Source organism: Diadema antillarum, unplaced genomic scaffold, assembly GCF_040938485.1.
Source record: "Diadema antillarum isolate AM-2024a unplaced genomic scaffold, OU_Dant_1.0 scf00000128, whole genome shotgun sequence".
Classification (NCBI taxonomy): Eukaryota; Metazoa; Echinodermata; class Echinoidea; order Diadematoida; family Diadematidae; genus Diadema; species Diadema antillarum.
The window spans coordinates 907124-928266 of NW_027271017.1; the positions used below are offsets into that span (position 1 = coordinate 907124).

At 41.2% G+C, this 21143-nt stretch overlaps 1 pseudogene; it reads left to right on the top strand.

Moving 5' to 3' along the window:
- Positions 1-21143, top strand: part of LOC139720462 (transcription factor AP-2-alpha-like) — a 141688-nt pseudogene that overhangs the window by 70823 nt on the left and 49722 nt on the right.

The window sequence follows — 21143 nt, forward strand, 5'->3', positions numbered from 1 at the left end:
GCGCGGGATAATAAAGCACAAATCGAGCAGCACAAACATTTGCCAACGGCTACACCGCTGGCAGCCGACCGTGACACCAGTAATAAGGGCAGACGCGCACCTTTTGCGCTCCTAGCCCTGTGTTTGTCACCCGCAGAAAATACCTGAGCGCCATTTTGGCAGTATTGTGTTATATTATTATTTGGCTACGAGAACGCGTCATCATTTTTTGTAAGAGATATTTTTCTGTGTCATTGAAATCTGTCTATCAACATGAAATCCAGCTTGTAACTCTTCAAGCTCGAGCAACCTTTCAGAAGTATATGGTGATCAATGAATGAGTGACTTTAGTGTGGTGTACACAATGTGTTATTTTTGTCGTTGTTTGATATCTTTGAAGTTGATTCATGAGAAAACGGCGTCTTTAACAATTTTGCACAGAATGACAAACTGCGACTCTCATTTACTGACAGAGCACCAAAGTGAACAACATATCATGCAAATGCGGTTGTGCAAATTGTATTAATACACTGAGCAAATCTAGCAATTGCCTACAATAAATCATAGGTGCTTACCAAACGTGTATATGTTTCCTTCTAAAATGAATGATATCTGTAATCGTGTTATGCCGAGACAAAGCTGATCCTTCAAAACTATAGAAGTTGATGCCTTTGAGGAAAACGAGAAAAGTGCAAGTCGCGTATTAGGAACGCAAATGGCTTTTTGGCGTAGATCTCCCGTCCGATCAGGATCGTCGAGTCTCGTTGAGATGATCCGTTTCACCAGGGAGGTGGCTTCTATTCCACCTCCCTGGTTTCACCATGGAGACACAAGGTTTCACAGTTCCAATATGGAGCAAATTTGAACACCCCCTTCCCTTTCTCCCTCTCTCTTTCTCTTTATTTCTCCCTGTTCAACGTAAAGACTAACGTCAGCGCAGCTCAAACGATCAAGAATAGTTACGTCTAACAATCTTAGCTTCATACCAACTCGTTTGTGGGTCTTTTTCCGCCTCCCTCACTTGTTGTTCTTCATTTCCTTTAAGAAAACAAAACTTACCAATTCTAGGAGACGTAACACCGGGCAAAACTGAAAGCAAAGAGAAGGAGGCAAAAAAAAAAAAGAGAATGGAGAAAGAAGGAAAATGAGAAATGTGAACTACATTTTCCTGCACCAAATAAGAACGTTCAATAATGACATCCAGTAAAAGCAAACCCTTTGCCTTGCCTTCCCCTTTTCAGGCTGTGTCCCCCCCCCCCCCCCCCCTTCTCCTCCTGTATTTTCCTTTTGAACGGCTCTACGTCTTTAGAAAACCTTCCATAGGCACAATTGATTTTACCGGTTCGGAATTGTCAGGTTTCTGGCCTATTGTCGACTCTGCGTTGTTTACGTCGAGGAGAAGATGGACGGGAAGGGGGGGGGGGGGGGGGAGGGGGTGATGAAATAGGAATACAGAAAGAAGGGGTAAGGGCAGGTTAGAACTCCTCACGTAATTTTTAGGATGAAGCATCTCAGCTGAATACTTTTCTCACTCTTCTCTTCTTGAATTGAATTCGTTGTCGATGGAGAAGATAGTTTGCTCCCTCATCAAGGAACAAGGAACTACACGTTACATTTCAAAATGATATATGTGGTACGCTTATACATGTTTACCACCGAACACTATTGACGATAGATCGTCTCTAGATGCCTGTGCCGCTTGGTGTTACAGAAAGATTTCACGTAGATCTAAGTGTCGGGCATGCCTTTGAATTGTGGGAAGACCTGCATATTAAATGGTTACTTACTAGCGTTTATGCAGAGTCCAGATCTATTATCATTTTCGTTAGTCAAATGAGAGTGATGGTGTGCGTTGTGCTACATGTTCTTCCTTGTACTAAAGAAGACTTATCTGACAATCCTTTTGTTTATGCATCATACACTCTAAAAATGACAGGTTCAGCTTTGCACCTTTACGTGTGACACAATTGTAGCGTATTTACGGGTGCAACTTAGCACCTTTATGCAAAGGTGCTACAATTGTGTCAAGCGTAAAGGTGCCAAGTTGAACCTCGGATTATTTATTAACGTGCACATACCAATCTACGTGCTTAAGCTTCGTTTGTTTGTTTTTTTTTTTTTAAATTCTCAAGAAGCTTCGAAGATTGGGTGATCTTTCAAAGATCCAAGAAAAGAATTTGAGGGATCGTAGACGCCTTCCTCTCACTTCATGTGAAAAAGACGTAGAAATTATAAAAGGATTGATAGGGCAAGGGTCCTAGATGGGTAATGTTCTCCTCAGTGAAATCAAACGAAACAAATCAAATGAAAGAAACACATATTAAAATGTTTGGGCAAGCTTCCCCAATTAAACCCACTCTCTGGACAACTATCTTGGAGAAAGTAGAAACTATTTGCAAAAGACAACAAGGATGTCTTATTCACCCGCCGCATTGAGTGTAAGCAAACATTCTCTGGCGTAAAACATGACACCTCATAGAGCATGGAACTGTGGTTTACATGTTCTGCCTCGCATTCCGTTGGTAAATGAACCAAACAGGACTATTCATGGTTAACAAGGTCACATTAAAGCCAACAATCCCCCTCCGGTCACAAATGTGACTGTCATCTGCAATGGTGTACTTATGTACTCTAGATAGAAACATTGCCTACGTCATTGGCGAATGTTTGTGACAAGATTTTACAACTGTCACGAAGGAATTTCAACCACGGGCCCAGGATGGTGTACCCCTTATGTCTACTCTAGATAGAAAGTCCCTTCATTGATTACCCCCCCCCCCCCACCTTTACGTATCATCATGGACGAAACAAGGAAACCAGGGGGAGGGGGAGAGAGATGTTTGTGACAAGATTTTCATGAATGAACAAGCGAAGTGAAACGGGATTACACGGGCGAGAAGAAAGGCCGAATACCTGGTCAAACAAGACAAATAACAGTTCGCGATCGATAGCCACTGCAATCAGTTGTCGCTAATGCCCCTTCACTGGTTTGAATAACACTCGCGCGTCTATATATATTTAGTGGCCTTAAAGAAGGGGCGAGCGGGAGACGACCCCTCCAATGCATTCCGTCGAGTGCATTGTTCCCAGGTATTTGGTGGGGTCTTGTTTTTCTCAACGAGAAGTGTTTTTCTGGAGTGCTGCTACCTCGCTGATCTTGTCGGACGAAGAGGAAAAATCGATTTTAAGAGATTCTACTCCATTTTTTCCCCTCCCGCTATACCTCTGCTGTTTAGTTTACTATATATTGTTTTGCGGGATTTCTTCGTTGGCAAAGCGCGCGAAATAAATATTTCCTCCCAAAAGATCGCTCGCATCACGCGCGCACTCCAACTTAACCTCCAGTGCACGAGATGGTAATCTGCAGTTGCTGGCATTTTTTCGAGGACCAGCTCTCACCCCACACGGATGTCTTCCCCCTCAGCTCCGTTAGTCTATGAATCAAAACGTATTTTTCACTTGATGAGCTCCAATGTGATACACAAGCTCTTTCACTCTAACAGATACATCACGTGTTTGATATAAAGTGCAGAAGAAACATAAAGACGTTGTCTATTAAGGTGATGACCGACCCAACAAGTTAGAAATAATGTCTTTTTGCCACAGGCATTGGTTCCGTTTCATTTGCAATGAGCAAAAGGTGTTTGTAAAATAAGACTATTATTCCACCCGCTCTTGATGCAAGACACTTACTCTCGACGATGTCTCCTACCTCTCCATCATTCCCAAGCGCAACATCCCCTCGCCTCCTCCCCGCATCCAGCCGCGCGCTCCTCTCGAGTGTAACCCGGCCGCTGATGATAGCACGCCTGCTCGACATGTCAAGTGCGCGTTTCTAAGACGGCGTGACAAGATGCAAAATGTGGCGCGCTGCTTTCCTTCACGTGGACTGTGAAGGGAAGTGGATCAGATATCTCATCCTATACGCTGTTTAGCGATCGTTCAGGCTGTTGAGATCCTCTTTCCTCATTGCATCCACCCTCCTCCTTCAGAAGGCATCCTCTGTATCTCCGAGATTCACTCTATAACTACCCGATAGTCTCCTAAAATAGACCAGTATTATAATTATGTACCAACGCTCTCTTGTTATGCATTGAGGCGTTGATTCCATGTTCAAACGCACGGAGATGATGCAAAACGTTTTCATTTTTTTTCTCCCCCTCAGCATTATCATTTTAGTGCACATACCTGGTGCCAATACACAGTCAGCATGTCGCCTATTATCAATACTCTATATCAGTGCCACCGTAAGTGAATCAAAAGGCCTTTAAACCGTTTGTGAACTCTAGGAAAAGGAATTGCATTATTGTCCTCTACCTACAATATGTAGATACATACCGTGTGTGAATGAAGTGGGAAAGAAGTCAGATCAAATGAATGCTGACAAACAGAATCATCGACGGATTTGATACACATAGGAGAGAACATTGTGTGGTTATTGTGCAAGAAAAAGAGACACAGACAATAATAGGGAAAAGGGTGATACAATGTGACAGACGATAACCTAAGCCCAGGCAAATAGAGGCACGATTAGGCTTCTCAGTGAATGTGTGTAGAGAACATGGAGAAAGTGAAAGAATATGGAGAATAACAAAAAGAGAACACGAGATGGCGCTTAACAATTTACACGTACGTTCAATTGGGACGCGTGAAAATACTAAATAATGTTGGCAATATTCTTTTCCACATCCTAGAGTGACGCAGGACCAGTATTGGTAGACTACTGACAGAAGTGTGGATGTTGGATGAAGACATAGCTAAGCCCTGTGACAGTGGAAAAGAGGAGGAGGAGGATGAAGAGGAGGAGGAGGAGGAGGAGGAGGGAGGAGAAGTGGGGAGGAGTGGGGACAGAGATAGGGTGATGCTTTCTCTTCTCTCTCTGTTATGTTTTCCAGTCGAGCACCCAGAAATAGGCTCTCCCTATTCCATCATGCTTAATGTTCCACTATAAGACGTAGATTTCTTTTTCTTTAAACTTAAATCTGAAACTAGTATACGTTTCTACAATAGCGTCATATTTTCGACTAAGTCATCCTGCGTACTTATAAGTGAATTATCGATATTTGTCGAAATCTCAAGAGCATCCCTCTTCCAAAAAGAAGAAGGAGAAGAAGAAGATGATAATGAAGAAGAAGAAGATGAAGAAGAACAAGAACAACAAGAACAACAAGAACAACAATAAAAGAGAAAAAGAAGGAGAAGAAGAAGAAGAAGAAGAAGATTGAAAGGAAGAGCGAAACTCTCATGCCACGTCAGTTCTGAGTGTATGGGACTAATACGATTATCACATTTCGTGTCTATGAAGTCGGGTGTGAGGTTAATGACAGTGTCTTGTCCACCCTCTGCCTGGTTGATAACGTTCGTTGCCTTCTGTCATACCTTCTGATTTTTCGCAATACTTGGTATTGTCATGTTGCATAGTTGCTATTCTACGAGCTGAATGTAAAGGGACAGTCATTCCCAACAAACAGGATGCACAGTTGTCAAACTTGAAAGTCGTATATCCTCTCGGAGATGTTTGACTTCGGTTATTAACACGCCGAATGAATGCTAGTAGCTCAATTGATTAATGACGAAATTTGATAATTAATATCTATATCAAGACATTCTTGGTCGGTATGAATCAAGAGATCGCAAAATCATGAACGTAATTTCCAATGTCAGAATTTTACTTAGAAATATAAACTCTCGAAATACTCTACAGGTTACTTTCGTTCCTTGCCTTACGACGGCATACTTTGTATTTACTGTTGTCGCATTTGGGAGAATCATTACGAAGTCCAAAGATTACATGTATTTATGTTAAGTTTATTTTAATATACTATACCTGAGCTCTAGACAGGCACAGGCCGATTTCGTTCTTGATATGATTTAACTAACTCCATCACCAAGAAGAAGTTGACTTTTGTCTCACCATGTAGCCTTGCGTCCCAGACCCATTTGTGATATTTTCACTTTGACTGTGGATTTACTTTGTCCCTAGGGTTACGTTTCAAGAGCTGAATTTCCCAGTATTTCCATCATCCATTACATGGATGTCATTGCTAAAGATAAAGTGAGGCAGATACCTAACTTTCGTTCTTTCTTGTTTCCTAATACAAATTAAAAGATTAAAGAAGAATATCTCCTTCTTTCCTCCTTTTTCTCACTATTTCCAAAGAAAATTTAGTGTTTGCGCTAGCAGACTAACCCTATACGGGTCGAAAGCTTTTAGAGTAGCAAGCCGTCTTTCCATTGAAAAACATCCGTCTGCAAACAGTTTGGTAGACGTGGGGTGACCTTACAGGTGTGACGGTCAAAGCGAGATGAGTAAATCAGTTTGAAATCCTTTATGGTATAAGCAAGCTATACCCCACTCCCGATGTTTTTTTTTTGGGGGGGGGGCAGGGGAGAGAACAAAGTATTCGCTTTTTCCTACTTTGTAGCGTCGTATAAGTCATTATCTATTTACGAATTTGAACCATGGACTGTAAGTCGACAACTTTGTGTGATGAGGAGCATAGGTGTGTTTTGTCATGCGTGTTTTTAGATATTGGGGTTTTGTTACTATGGTGATTAAGGATGAGAACACAAATAATGGATTGAAATCGCTAAATGGAGTCAAATTTACCTGCATTGTGAGTAACATTGTACAGAGATGTATTTGTAATGAATTGACAGGGTCTGATCGTGTCCCGACTGTGTTTTGTCTGATCGAATATGCTAATCAGAAGCAATGCAGCGGACGCAATGCAGGCGTTCGCGCGCGAGAAGTCATCATCGTTACCCAGCATCATCACCATAGCCACGGTCGCTGGGAGCAGGAGGGACTCGGCTCTTCCCGAGAAAGTGCACCTCAACTCTCCCACCGCCGGACGCTTCCTCTGTCCCTTTTGTGTTATTTATACGACGTATTTTCAGCCGCCATTGTTTGAGGAACCTCGTCTCCCTGTTTGCTCTTGATGTTTACCAATTCTTGTCAGTTATGTATACCAAATAAACTGAGGTGCTGGAGACCGTTTCTTGGGTGTCGGCAAAGCTCCGCTTCTCCCCACGTCCAAAAAGAAGCTGGCTCGCGCGGTTGTGTATAATGTGAGGGGTCTGTGCCATAACCCTGACCGCACTCCTCTGCTTTCCTCCAGCTTTAATAGAAGTCGATAAACGCGTTTTCTATCGCTCAGTGTGTGCCTTCAGCACGTGGTGGCTCTACGCGCTGACGTTTATTTAAACATGTGTAAAGCGAGGCGTGAATGAAGGGCAAAAATTTCTGAATCGTCAGGGGGAGATGTCTTAACTATTATAGCGAGGCCCGTCTACGTTCCTAGCGGGTGAAAAGTGGGGAGGGGTGAGTAGGGAGGGAAGGTAGGGTGCAACAGGCAAGGTTGAAATTAAAGTTTTCCTTTCTACCGTCAAACCACGAGCAGAGCATGTCGTGCTCCACATATCTCGACAAACTGCGACTGAATTTCTCCCGTTGTCCGGCTTCTAATCCACGTATTTATCTTCCATCATGGGCCAATTTTGCAGTGTCCTCAACTAAACTATGTTTTTTTTTTCTTCTTCTTTCTCCATCGTTCATCAAATAAGCCAGGAATGGTACCATTTCTCAAGCGCGCTAGCCACACAAAGTCAAAGCACTCTGTCGAGAAGTTGTGATAACAGTTTAGTCTTCCACATTGATGGCTTTTACTCCACATAATCCAAGTCGAGCAGCCATAATTGAAAAATAGGCCAAAATCTATTTCTGTTATTTGCGTTTTTAAGATCCGGGACAAAAAGACAGCAGAAATAGTTTTATTTGGACTTTTTGATAGATGATTTTGATGACGTAGGGGGCATGGCCGCTGTCTAATCCACTTGTAGAGGTAAGGTTGACGTAACGAGTTCATTGATTGCTCGAACGAAGATGAGAATGATGCATAAAGGTAAATCTCAATAAACCAGGTAGGCATTGTCGGGTCAGTTATCTACGCTTTCATGCAGCGCCGTCCTACATTTTCGACGTTACATCTGTATTGCTCCAATTGTATTTTCTCCTGTTGCTGTTTTAGTCTTGGTTATCGTAATCTATGATGTTCGCATTGAACCCCTAAGATACAATAATCATGGCACAGGTTGCGTCGAGGGCATTTATGAAAAGAAAAGTGCATGGTCCATCCCATGGCCTGATATAGGCCCTATTGTGTGCGACCGCTACGACAATCTTCTGTACCCTATGTACTGCATGAATTGATACCCCTTAACTCCTTTGAAAGTGTGAAATCCATAATGTATTTTTTAATATTCCTCTAGTGTTTACGGACTCTTCTTTGTCTTTGCTTAGTTTTATGAATGTTATTGAAATAAATGATAATTTACAAAAACGACAAAAACACTATGACATCAAAGTTAAACAATGTTCATCATAATTTCCTCTGTTTCGCACCTTCTCTTGTCTGAATTCTATCTTCTTTTGTTTTCTCTGGCTACCTGTGTTTTTGGAGACTCATATAGGAAAATCTAGCGCAAGTGTTGGTGAGTTGCACATTAATCCACTGAGGTCTAAAAGGTCATTAAAGACAATGGTGCCGACGAGCCTTCATAGCCTAAAATGTTTTGTCTTCCCACGTTGTCACTACCACCACTTGACTACCACCCCCCCCCCCCCACCCCCCACCATCGTGGTGATCGGAGAAATGCGATATGTTCTTCGGAGTCCGCAATGAGCATCCTGCTGATTCTCTCCGCATTCTCTCAAAAATAGCAATTACTCCGTGTAAACACAACCTTCTTTTTTTTTTTCCGCGGCAGAGCGACCTCGTACGGATTCCTCGAAATAGTGAGCAAGGTCGCTTCAGTTCATTTCTGTGTGTGATGGGACATTCGCGTCCCGCCTTGATTTGAACTCGGCGGGCCTTTATACGTCACAATAGTTCGACAAGTTACGATACTTTTCGTTGGAGCCAAACCAAAGGCCGTTCTGACCGTTGACTGTCGAATACCACAACGTCAGATAAAGAAATGGACCTCGTATTTAGATTTTATTCTCATTAAGAATAAGAACGTCAAAAACAAGATTGCGCAATATTAATACGTGCAGTGCGTTTGTCTCATTTCACCATACAAGTCATTAAGCAATGTGTCTATTTCGCCAACCACTAGGTTTGCCTCATAAAGGATTATGAATTTCACAGATATCAGCTGCAGGGCTCATTAATTCACCTCTAACTGAAATAATGTGTACGTCAATTTCTCTAGCTATAACTGCAGATGTATATTATATTAATGCCCGTCATTTCAGTACCTTTACTCAGACCTAATGACCAGACCTTTACCTTTCCACTTCGAGAATTAAATCTCAACCTTGAACATTGTGACTTCAGTAGTGAAATTTTGTTTTATCATCGTAGTAGAGTAAGGTATAGATGCTTTAATAGGGAGAAAATAATGGCGACAAATAGCGTACAAATAGTGTAAAGATTTGTACAGGTACAATCAAATATTGATAACCAAAATATTATCACACAAACGCGCCGTTTCAGAAATGAATGACTTTAATAGTACCCTCAATGGGGAATGATTATTGAGAGCAGTAATTACGGTAGCTCAAACATTTCTGCAAAGCCTTTAACAATCATTAACAGCAGCAGTTTTAGTTTGATTTTATTTTACACTGGTTTCATGTTGATAAAGCTCAGACACCTCACTACGAAATGCTGTTGATCGGGGCCTTTAACATCTATCCTTTATTGAACGCGCGAGCACACTGTCCATTCCTTTCTCGTACCATGGAATAATCGAACTCTTCTCCCTCGGTTCCCGTATCCAGTAAAGCAATGCCGTCGCTCTCCATCTGTTTTAATTAGTGTTTTCGGTGCGGTTGTGCTCTGCCGCGACACTCCGGATCGTCTTACAAGTCCCCGGACCTTCAATCGTCGCGAATATCTCCATTATTATTTTCTATTCGCTGCAAAAATGTCACAGAAAGTTGTCGTCTTTCATCGCAGTGGGGCGCGTGATGTGCGTCAAGTGTTACGCTGCCCGCCCGTACCGTCGTAGTTGCCCAAACAGTGGACGAGAGAGGGCGGTAGTCCCTCCTCCACCACAGCAGCCCCCCCCCCCCTCCTCTAAGTAAGACAGATACATTCTAGTCAACTCAAGTCTAGAGGTATTGATAACTCCTTGGTAAACTGAAGACAGTACCCTATACTGACAAAAATAGTTCTTTGTGGCCATCTCAATCTCAGACACAGAAACATAGTTAAAGTTTCAGAGTGACCGGTGTCTTAATTTCAAGTGCTCACTAAATATGAGTTATTTAGGATGAAGTCCAACATAGTTTTAAGAGCACGTAGACATGCACTCAATGTACATCTTAATAATATTCTTACACGCCATCCACAACTCATTCTATCTTTCCACAACCATTACAGCATTGTTCATAAATGGCCCCATCAGTATTGTCCGTCATTACTTTTAATATTAGTATTCCTTTGTATTGTCAGAGGTATACCAGAGCAAATTTGAGAAATCACAATCTTGGGCATGCTGCTAGGCCAATGTGCCTATTAAAGGAATTATATCTTACAGTCTTTTCGGGTTTCTTTGCTGTTGTATGTGATGTGTGTGTTTATTCATATAGCAAAACTGATTTGTATTGAAGCATCACCTTTTTCATCATCATCATCATCACCTTTTTCATCATCATCATCATTATCATCATCATCATCAGAAGAAGAAGAAGAAGAAGAAGAATGATAAAGATAACATTTACAATAAATGAAAGTCATAGGCCTATATTCTATGATGGTAATGTTGTTAGTTTGAAGTCTCAAATATCATCACCGTTGTCGTCAATTGTCGCAGTAATGCGGCAATGTATGCATAGCAGTGGTGTATAGTGGCATAATGTTAATTTCTCCTCGTTATCTGTCTTGTCTTACAGGGGGCCCATGACGATGCAACAAATTACATCCATGGCGAGCACCATTCAGTCATTAGAAAAGGTAAGTTAGTAAAACATCATCCTCTCCACTCAAATTAGGCTTAAAGGGAGGAAAATAACAAAGTATCATTTTTATTTTTATTTTTTGCAAGACTATATCGATCATCATGTATGTGAAGATCTAAACTACTGTATGTTATGACGATCATAACCGTTTGAAAAGTACACAAAAGGAGCGGATGAAGGAATATGCCCGATGGATATATTTCGGTTGCAGCATCGGCAACAGATCTGCAAAATCGACAAAAGACAGACTAATATTGTTCCCTTAAATAAGGAGGAAAATGCGTTTTGATAATCTGTAATCGTGGATGATGCATGATGGACCACCTTAAAGAAATCACAAGAACCATTTTAGATGTCGAGCATCCAAGTAACACGAGAATATCACGAGTAATGTTTCCGCCATTTGAATTTTGAGTTCCGCCAAATGGAATGCACACCCATGCTTTTTTTTTCCTTTCTCTTATTCTTTATACTCTCAGCGTCCATTATACCCGAACAGTGACCGCAAAATATTTTCAATGCCAGTTAACATAGACGCGTAAACTCTGCGGACGGCAGAAATACACCGACCGAAATATTATCGCCGATATAATCTGCCTGTACGCTTGCCCATTCCATTTTGGTATTCCGTGGTGGATTCTCTCTTCAGTCCCACACGGACGAATTAAAGTAGTGTGTGCTGGTGATCATTATGAAAAAAACACCGCGCTAATCCGACCGACCGAAAATCCCTTTACGACTCAGCCGAGGTGTGTGTGTCTCGTTAAAAAGGGTAGCTTAATGGGATTTTAAACTAAATTACCCTCATTCACACTTCTGCGCCTTTTTTCGTGTTCACATCACTCCTCCTTTCTCCTCGCCCCCCCCCCCTTTCGTTTTCTCTTTATGTTTTGACCATATTTTTTCCCCTGCCAAGATTGTACACTAGAATGTCAATGTCCTCGTCGGTCAAGGGTCGTTTAACCTTAACTCACCGTGTAGAAACATACTGGCTCTTACGCTGAAATGGGTTTTAACCATTCTGTCAGTGGGAGCGTGTCACATTGGGCATGAATGCAGCGCATTGAGATTGGGGCGAATGAGCGCAGAAATTACAGCGCGTTAACGATGCCTGGATGCGCGAACGCCTCCGACATTCGAAGAGGGATCGTCGCTCGCACTTAGCTTTCTTTTAGGGCTAGTCTTAATGCTCCAGTCTCTTTAATGCATGATTAAGACTATGACAGAAAAAAAAAAGAGACAACATTCACTGACAGCGGACAGTGTGATGGCTATATAGAGACCCTATACATTCTTCCTTAGCCTGGTGGCCAAATATATTTTGGGAAATAATGAGAATTTTCGTGTAATTACGAAGTGCTTATAATGTGTGTATTAACGAGTATCGAAAACACACACAAAACATGAAATAAGCCGGTACTTCTTTATGCATTATACTTACATGATTGTGCATGCGTGCATTATGGTGTAAATGCATCAATACATATATACACGACGTGCATAGATTATACTTCTCTAAATACCTTGCTTGAAAGACAATAACGATGTAATCTTATGCGGTTTTCAGGAAAGCTGTTTTCGTAAATCTGATAATCCAAATCTTTATCCTCTTCACTAGAATTCACTTCACATGTCACTTGTCACATTTTCTCAATTAATTTCCTTCTGAAAATGGGGATCATTGAAATAAACAAATCGAATGACCAAACACACTCTTTGCACCCAATTCGTTCGTCTTTATTGCGTCTTCTTAAAACGCGATGATGATATCATAACACAATTCAAGACCATATGACCAACAAGACAGCTATCACCCCTTGGAATAAATTGTTCTCATTATGAATGAAAACAATGTAATAGCTGGATGAGGAGATAGAAAAAGTACATTCGTGTTTGTGTGTGGGTTGCTGTGTGTTTGTGGGTTTTATGTGCCTTGCTAGACTATAATATATGTGTGTACTTTACTTACTTTGGTAATTGTGGAAGCTAATCTTCAAAGCCCTCGTCTTACCGAAATCAAAAAGAGGAAATAATCTTTTAAGGAGGCAATGTATGGGATAATGCCTTATTTTATTTCGACGCTAGACTGAAAAAAAAAAGTGGGGGAGTTGGCATTTAAGGAGAAGAACTCGCATTTGAGCTCGACGATAAGAAGTCTTGTGGAACCGATGGAAAATGCGGGGCTTATGGAGGAAAGGTCCTGTGGGATATAGTGACGTGGAGTCCTCTGTTGAGCTTGATGCCGGGGAGTCTTTGCTCGCTAGCCATGTATTCATATACCTACATAGAAGGAGATTGCTATCAATCAACCAAAAACGCAGAAAGTGTCAGTCAAGCATCGTATTTGCCTATCTTCTTCTTTTGGCTTTTGCTATAACTATATTTGACTGTATATTGAAATATTATCTACCCATCTATCTGTCTATCTATCTATCTATCTAACTTTCAACCTAGGTATTTATCTGTATCTATGAATTATGAATATACATGTATATACATAGCTAAATGGAGAGGTATACGCACCCACATGCATATTTACTTATCATGATATGTACAATTATATGCATAGAGCTATCTTTCAATATAGAAACAAAATGTATCGTAATGTAGATAGATAGATAGATAGATAGATAGATAGATAGATAGATATAGATAGATAGACAGATAGATAAGTAGATAGATAGATGGAGAGGGAGAGAGAGAGAGAGAGAGAGAAGAGAGAGATAACTGAATAGATTGATTTATACATTTATATTCTTTATTTCAGTAAGGAATAGGGCGAAAATGAAAGACATAGCTAGGCGTACGGAGATAAGAATGATGATGAAATGGAATCAAAACATCCAACTATCCTTGCCAAAAGTTCGAAGAGAGCTGCAAACAGTGATTATTTGCAGGAGTGAATTGCGCCCGCCAACTTTTGTCCATTTTTTCCCCTCCTTATTTTCCATTCTGCTTTCTTGGCGTGACACGATTCCAGTATTGTTCCAGACAAATATGAAGTTCATTGGCCGGGAACAGACAATATGACGCAAATAGGGAAGTGGGGAGAGAAATGGGGGTGAAAGACAAAGAAAGGGAACCCCGTCACCCCTCCCCACCACCACCACCTCCACCACCCTATCCTCTTTATATTAGAACAGGTTCACGTATCATGTTTGGAAGTGCTGCTTCATCGTCATGTTATCACTTGTGCGTATAAGACTTTTTGAAAGAATACAAAGGGTTTAGTTTTTAAAGTCAATTTTCCGCTCCAGATTCAGTGTTACCCTTGCACAACAGATGCGCACCACACGCGTTCACCGTCCATGCAAGCAAGCACTCGCTGGTCTAGGGCGTTACCCTTCCAATACAACAAGTTGGTTCCCTCTTCAAGCGTTTTAGTACTCGTTTGATTCTTGTAATTATGTTTATTTTGCATGCATTGGACTTTTACTGCCTTCATAATACTGCTGATTTTAATAGAGACACCGCAAAGGTGTAGACAGTAATATGATAAGGGATATTGTCCAATGTAGTCTCTTCAGTGTTTTGTCACTGTTACACCAGAGGGCTCTGCCATTATTATTACCCTAGTATTGCCAGGTACCCATTTATACAACTGGGTCGAGAGGGACATGGTGGGTTACATCCTGTCCAAGGACAGGCAATTAAAGGGGATTCGAACCCGGGATATCCTATTGAAAGTCAAAAGTCGTATCGACTATAATCATAAACAGTGCCCCCGGTGCAATTACAGCACTAATCGTAACAGCAGTAGCAGTGACTATAATGATGACATTGATAATGATGATCATGATGAAAATAATGATGATAATAATAACAATAATAATAATAATAATAATAATAATAATAACAATAATAATAATGACAATGATAATAATGATGATGATGATAAGAATAATAGTATTAATAATAATGATAATAATAATTAACAATATCAATAACAAAATCATTAACAATAATGCATGTGTTGTTATTGTTCTTGTTCTGTGTATGTGTGGTGATAGTGCGTGTGCTAATTTATGACTTCGTGTAAGTCACAATTAGTGCAATTTTGCCTCCCATAGACACCGTAACCTTTTGTGTTGTGCCTATAATTATATTATCTTTGAATCCCGTCTGCAACAATTGTTTACGTATACAATGTCAATATCATCTTAGAATATTGGTGCAGAGTGGATTAAAATCCTTAAGGCACAGAATCCCCCTCATGCCGTCTCTCCCCTGGTTTTGATAAGGTCGGTTAAAATGCGAGAAATTTGAATTGATTTTCTTTGTTTTTTCCGCAATTAGTTTTCGCCTACCCTAAACGTACCCGTCCACCCTGGCCTACGCTGTTCTCGTTTCCACTCGCTTCGCGTGCGAAATCTTCACCCCACCGTGAAAACAGAACCCCGCCTGAACGCGTCTGGATAAAACGATTCGATACCAATGCGCCTTTATCACCATCAATATCGTAATGGCTCTACCCCCTTTTTAAGCCCCATCACCCTCTTTGGCTGAAGAAAGAATAATAATAATAGTACGGTGGGTGCCTCCAGAAAGGATGTTCGATTTCGGGCGAGATGACCAATATTTAGCAATCTAACTGATTCTTGTGTTTGCATTATTATCGCGTCTTTGTAGTGGTTGTTCTATGGTGAGCCGCTATATGGTATGACACGCGGTGCACTTTACTTTTTTTTCCCCAATGGCGTTGAACTGCCGTCCTGATCGATCAATTCACATCATACGCCTAATCCCGATCCCAGCCAGTCATAACACAAGTATGCAAATATGAGACACAAATGTATACGATGCCTACATGGCTATTGCCACAACGTCACAAAAAATGTGTTGCTTATTTTAGATTCGGCTGAACGATATTACAGTCTGCCATTGCAGCTGTCTTTGTGGTTTGTTCTTTTCTTGCTTTTTCGTTTTCTTTTTTTAACCAACAACAACAACAACAACAACAACAACAAACATTTATACCTGGAAAGAAGTGATGTCAACATACAATGTCACTTGCCATAAAAAAAAAACAACAACCCCGAAAATCGTTCTGCAGTGAAACGCCGTTACCTATTAGTATCCTTTTCTCAGTAATATAAATTTGCCATGAATTCACAATTCTGGGCGATACTAGCACAGGAAATGAAATGAAAGAGGCATAAGTGTGAAAGAAAGGGAGTGTCAATTTTGCATTTTTAATGCAGACGAGTAATTTTCATTGATTCGTTCATAAATTCCGAAACCTGACATACAGACGCTCGAATGAAAAGTAAGTCTAAAATTTGCGGCAAAATTCCAAATTGCGCTGGAAATTAAGCGTTAAAGTTACTCCTACAGAGCGTCTGCAATGTGCCTGAGATTTGATTAGAGTACAGGATGATCGAATAGAGCCCGATTTTCTACCACTTAAAATATCACGTGTTTCTATATCACGCAACTGAGATAGTTCTACTCAAAAGAACACTACTGCGGTTATCTAAGCATTTGGTTACCTCTAAATGAGTTTGATTTGCATGTCTAAGATGTCCAACTCTCTGTACCTCCACGAAAGCAGGTAGCAAGATGGGCATGAAAATATTTTTTTTTAACTCAGTTTTTTTTTTTTTTGCGTTACGCCTTAAATATGATTATTATCGTACCGTTGTATGGAAGGTGGATACATATTATACTGGGAATTCATAAATAATCATCTAACATTTCCTGAAGTAAAATGATTAATCATCGTATTCAAAAGTTGAAATCTATCAAGCAGCTCCAAACCAGGGCGGTTTGCAGAACTATCCAAGTTCGTACTATTGATGTAAAATTTCATGATTCTAACTCTCTAATTTTTATAGGATTATGTGCAGTGATGCTGATTTAGAATGCAAATTAGGCAAAGGAAGTGAAGATGAAATTCAAACTTGCCATGACAGAGTTAACCTGCGCACACATGGCGTACCGCCTGAGATTCTTCGTCACTTAGTCCTAAGAGGATAGTTTTATCTTTCGAATGTGACAGGGACCTATCACCCACACAACAATACTGACCATTCATCCAGCGGTAATACACAGGCGCAAACTGAATAAATTATTTCTCTATTATCCCGCGTGATAAAAGGGGCGCGTGACAGCGAATGTTATATAGACGGAGTAGGGTGGAAATGGCCGTCGCCGTATCATTTCATACTGTGGTTGTTTTCGGTGTTTTCTGTTCTTAACTTTTAAGGGAATTTTATTATAATTCAGCAGATATAATTATGACCCACCTACATCACCATCTCCAACACACTTCCTAAATATTTCTCGATTTCTACTGCCTTGTTTACGGCGGGTCATAACGGGTGTGAAATGATTATGAATTTACTATCTTAGTAGATTCATAGGATAAATTTGCTCAAAGTCGTATAGAATGAAATCATCCCTTGATCTTCACTCATGTCTCCCTTCCCTCTTTTTAATTCGGTTCATTTTTTCCTATTTGCCCATATCTCTTTTCTCTCCCCCCCCCACTCTCTCTCGTAATACACACATACAATCAGCGCAAACAATTGCACGCACACATCCCACACACACACTGATAACCAACTGATTTTTTTTTTTTAGTTGAAATCACCTGTTCTGAACTGTCACTGCAGACTGCCCCCTCCTCCCTTCTGCTATTCAGCCCCTGAAACCTTTGTCCCAGTATAAAGTCTTTTGGCGTGTCTTCATCAGCCCGAAGTTTTCAAATAGCGCGCTATCTTGCGGTTACCAAACTAACCCGATGTCAAAATAGCGCGCTATCTGTGTAGTGAAGACGCAGATAGCGCGCTATTTGATCGGGAAAATTTCCCCCAAAATCTTGGTCTAGTTCGTCAACTAGAGCGCTAATTCGTGAAATAGCGCGCTATCTTGGGTGCGTCTCCATCAGCCCGAAATTTTCTCGATCCCTCCACGCTTCTGGTTAGCCAGCTGGCAATGTAAAGCGCATGTACAAGCAGCTAGTGATTGTGTATAGTACATTACAGGCACGGTGTATTCAAGGATCACATGTGTGTACTATAGGCCTACTGTTGTTGTCATCTTTAAAACCAGGGAGGTGATTTCTCTCACCTCCCTATTAAAACTCAGTGCCGTGCATGCTAGCTGTTTTTTTGTAAACTTCTTCTTCTGGTCCACTCTACCTTATAGCTGAAGATTCTTGCAGATTGTGTGCATTTTGGATTTGTTTAAACATTGCAATTCGTTAATTTCATATAAGATGCCTCACTGGACAGAAGAAAGAGTAGCGTTATTAATATCCCTTTGGAGAGAATTTGCTGTACTGCTCACCTCCCTGGTTGTAGAATCGTACATACGGTGATATAGGAGATTTTGAGCGGGGAAATCCACTTTCGAACCGCGAGCCAGGCAGAGTAATATTGCAAAGAGCGCATGCGTCAATTTTCGGACTAATTTCCCGAAGCAGGCTGTTCGAGCTGATGAAGACGCACATTCGCTGTATCGGGCTATTTTCTAAGACCGCAAAATGTCCCGCTAGTTTGAACTTCGGGCTGATGAAGACACGCCTTTTGTGTTATTATCATCTCGAAGGTCATTTCTCAGTCAAAGCGACACAGTGGAAACGCGGGAAGAAACTTGAAAATGACTGTAGATTCTTTATGAAAACCGCAAGCGGCTAGGGAATTGTAGAAGCGACGAAAATACCAGTTTCAGCATCTATGTCATAGAACAGTGGTCCACGTTAAGGCTGTTAGTCCCATATACTTGAAAATATCGTTGCCATCTTACGCAAGACGATTGTCCGGGTAATGTTAGAGTTAAGATTTGTGCATGCCATTTAAGTAGGTGTCACATTCCTCGGCCAAAAAGACTTCTGTCAACCCGTCTGGCTCTTTTTACACTTCCTTCTCAGTTTTCTTGCAGCAATCAACCCAGAGAGAGGTCGAGGAACAAGACAGTGACGTAGAGACAGACAAAGACATACAGATATACTGACAAACAGACGTACTGACAAACAGACAACCAAAGATCCAGAAAGTATATGTAGGGGAAGGGAAACTTGCCCCAAATCTATTCGACAATCGGGCAAACTTTCCGGCGCCTGAGCACTGTCAACGCCGTACTCCGTTAGCAGCGGCGCGCGACCTGGCCCTCTCACACCCTCTGCACAGTACCGACAAGTGATCCCATTACACGCGTTATGATGCGTGCCCGACTCGACTTCTGCCATGTCTTCAATTTCTTGTCATTCCCGGTCCCCTTACCCCTCCCCTTTCCTTCCCCTCCCCCTTACCCATCCACTTTAACCCCCCTAACAGTGCCCCACGTTACCCCCGCTCCCTCCTCAAAATCTTGTATCCTTCTGAAAACAGAGAACTTCTTCGTAACGACACCCCACCCCCTTTAACAAAGTGATAATAATGATGATAAAAAGTTTCTGTTGAAACGACACCTCTCCTCAATTTTTGGTGTATCGCTTCGTCGCTGCGGGCAGCATGGTTTTTCTGATAATTGTTGAATCATTGCGTATTTCCTGACAGTCGAAAGATAAAACTTGCTAGCAAAATCAGGGATTCTCCCCTGCTTTCTCCGAGGCGCATCTTCGTGGCTCACCCTGCGATGTCGTCCGGAAAATAGAGACAGACATGTCAGTAAGGAGATGCCAGAAACCAACTGGTTGGATTTGATTCCAGATATGATTACCCGCTTGATGAATGTTTCTATCAGTGATGACGTATCTTCCCCCATCAGACCCTGATAAGTAATCGTTTACTGGGATGTTATTGGTTTCTTGATTTTGTCTGCTGGTTTTCTCCCTGTAAGTCCCAGAGGACACAAATTCCTACAAAATTTTGGCGCGAATGGATTTACAGAAAACATAGGAGCAGACCAAGCTGTTTGCTGTCAATGTGATATGAATTCGAACAGTGCTGCCCACAATGACAAGGCATAAATTTTCTGTCTACCTCCTTCGAATTAGAAAAGGACACTTTTTACTTTTAAGTTCATCGCAGAACTCTGATTTTACCACATATTACTCTGATTAGACTGCAGGGACTCCTGAAATTACACGTTGATGCCATCTTAATGCAGGGTGCCAAATATTGTCTTCTATAATACTTGTCTCAGCATCGATTTGCAACACGCTCGAAAACGTATCGGAGCAAAGTGAAAGACATGTAGCAGTTGAACCAAATATTCTGTTTCGTTTGTTTAAGAGCCATTTTTACCGTTGCTCTTGAATAGCAATGCAGAGTGAGCCCTCAACGTCATTCAGACGAAAGCGGCTGCATTACGAACGAATCGTCGCTTTACCCACGAGGATGTTATCACTATTAACTAAACGAGCTTTGTAAAGAATGGATGTGCTGATTATGAGAGGAAATGAAGGGGACATAGAATAAGAAGAAAAAGAAGAAGAAATCGCCGACATGTGATATTTTGATGTAAACACACATTACACGCCAGATCCGATTAGAGTTTTAATGGTTCCCAGCCTTACTAAAGCAATGCACACACAAATAAAAAAGGAAACTCAAAAGTCATCACCGTAATTGGTACGGTTTCCCCGCACAGCCATCCAATTATTTAAACCGATGTCGAATTAATGAACTTGGTATTTAGTGTGGAAGACCGACTGGGATTGAAATAGCCCCCAAATGATAAACGCCCGGAGCAAACACACGACATTAATAAGTTGAAGAAGGTTGATTTTTTTGTTGTTGTTGGTGGTATCTTATCTTGTTTAGGCAGCAGTGGTGACTAGTGGAAAGAGAAGGGGAATAGAATCGGGTAAATCTACTGTCACAATTGGCGTTTTATGATCAAGAATTCTATGGATGATCGTTCTGTGGTTGATTGATGATCGGGGGACAATAGACATAGCCCAGAGGTCTATGAAAGAGGCATGAATGGAAAGACCCGCGTTTGGGGTTCTTTTTCACACCCATGACCCATATTGGTACCAAGGGGAGGAGGGTAGGGGAGATGATTACCAACAGTTGACATTATATCGGCATATTTCCACAGTGATATCATTTCTCTCTCTTTTTTTTTTCTTCAAATTCGATCTTGAAAGAATCCAAGCGTCATAAATTCATGCAATGTTTGCAGTGTGTTGGATGTTACATTATTTGTATGTATCTACTTAGGGCGCAAGTTAGAATGAAAAAAAAAGTCCTCAAAAAATAAGCAAAATAGCAAAATAGTCTATAGGGACGTAGCACACTGTCCT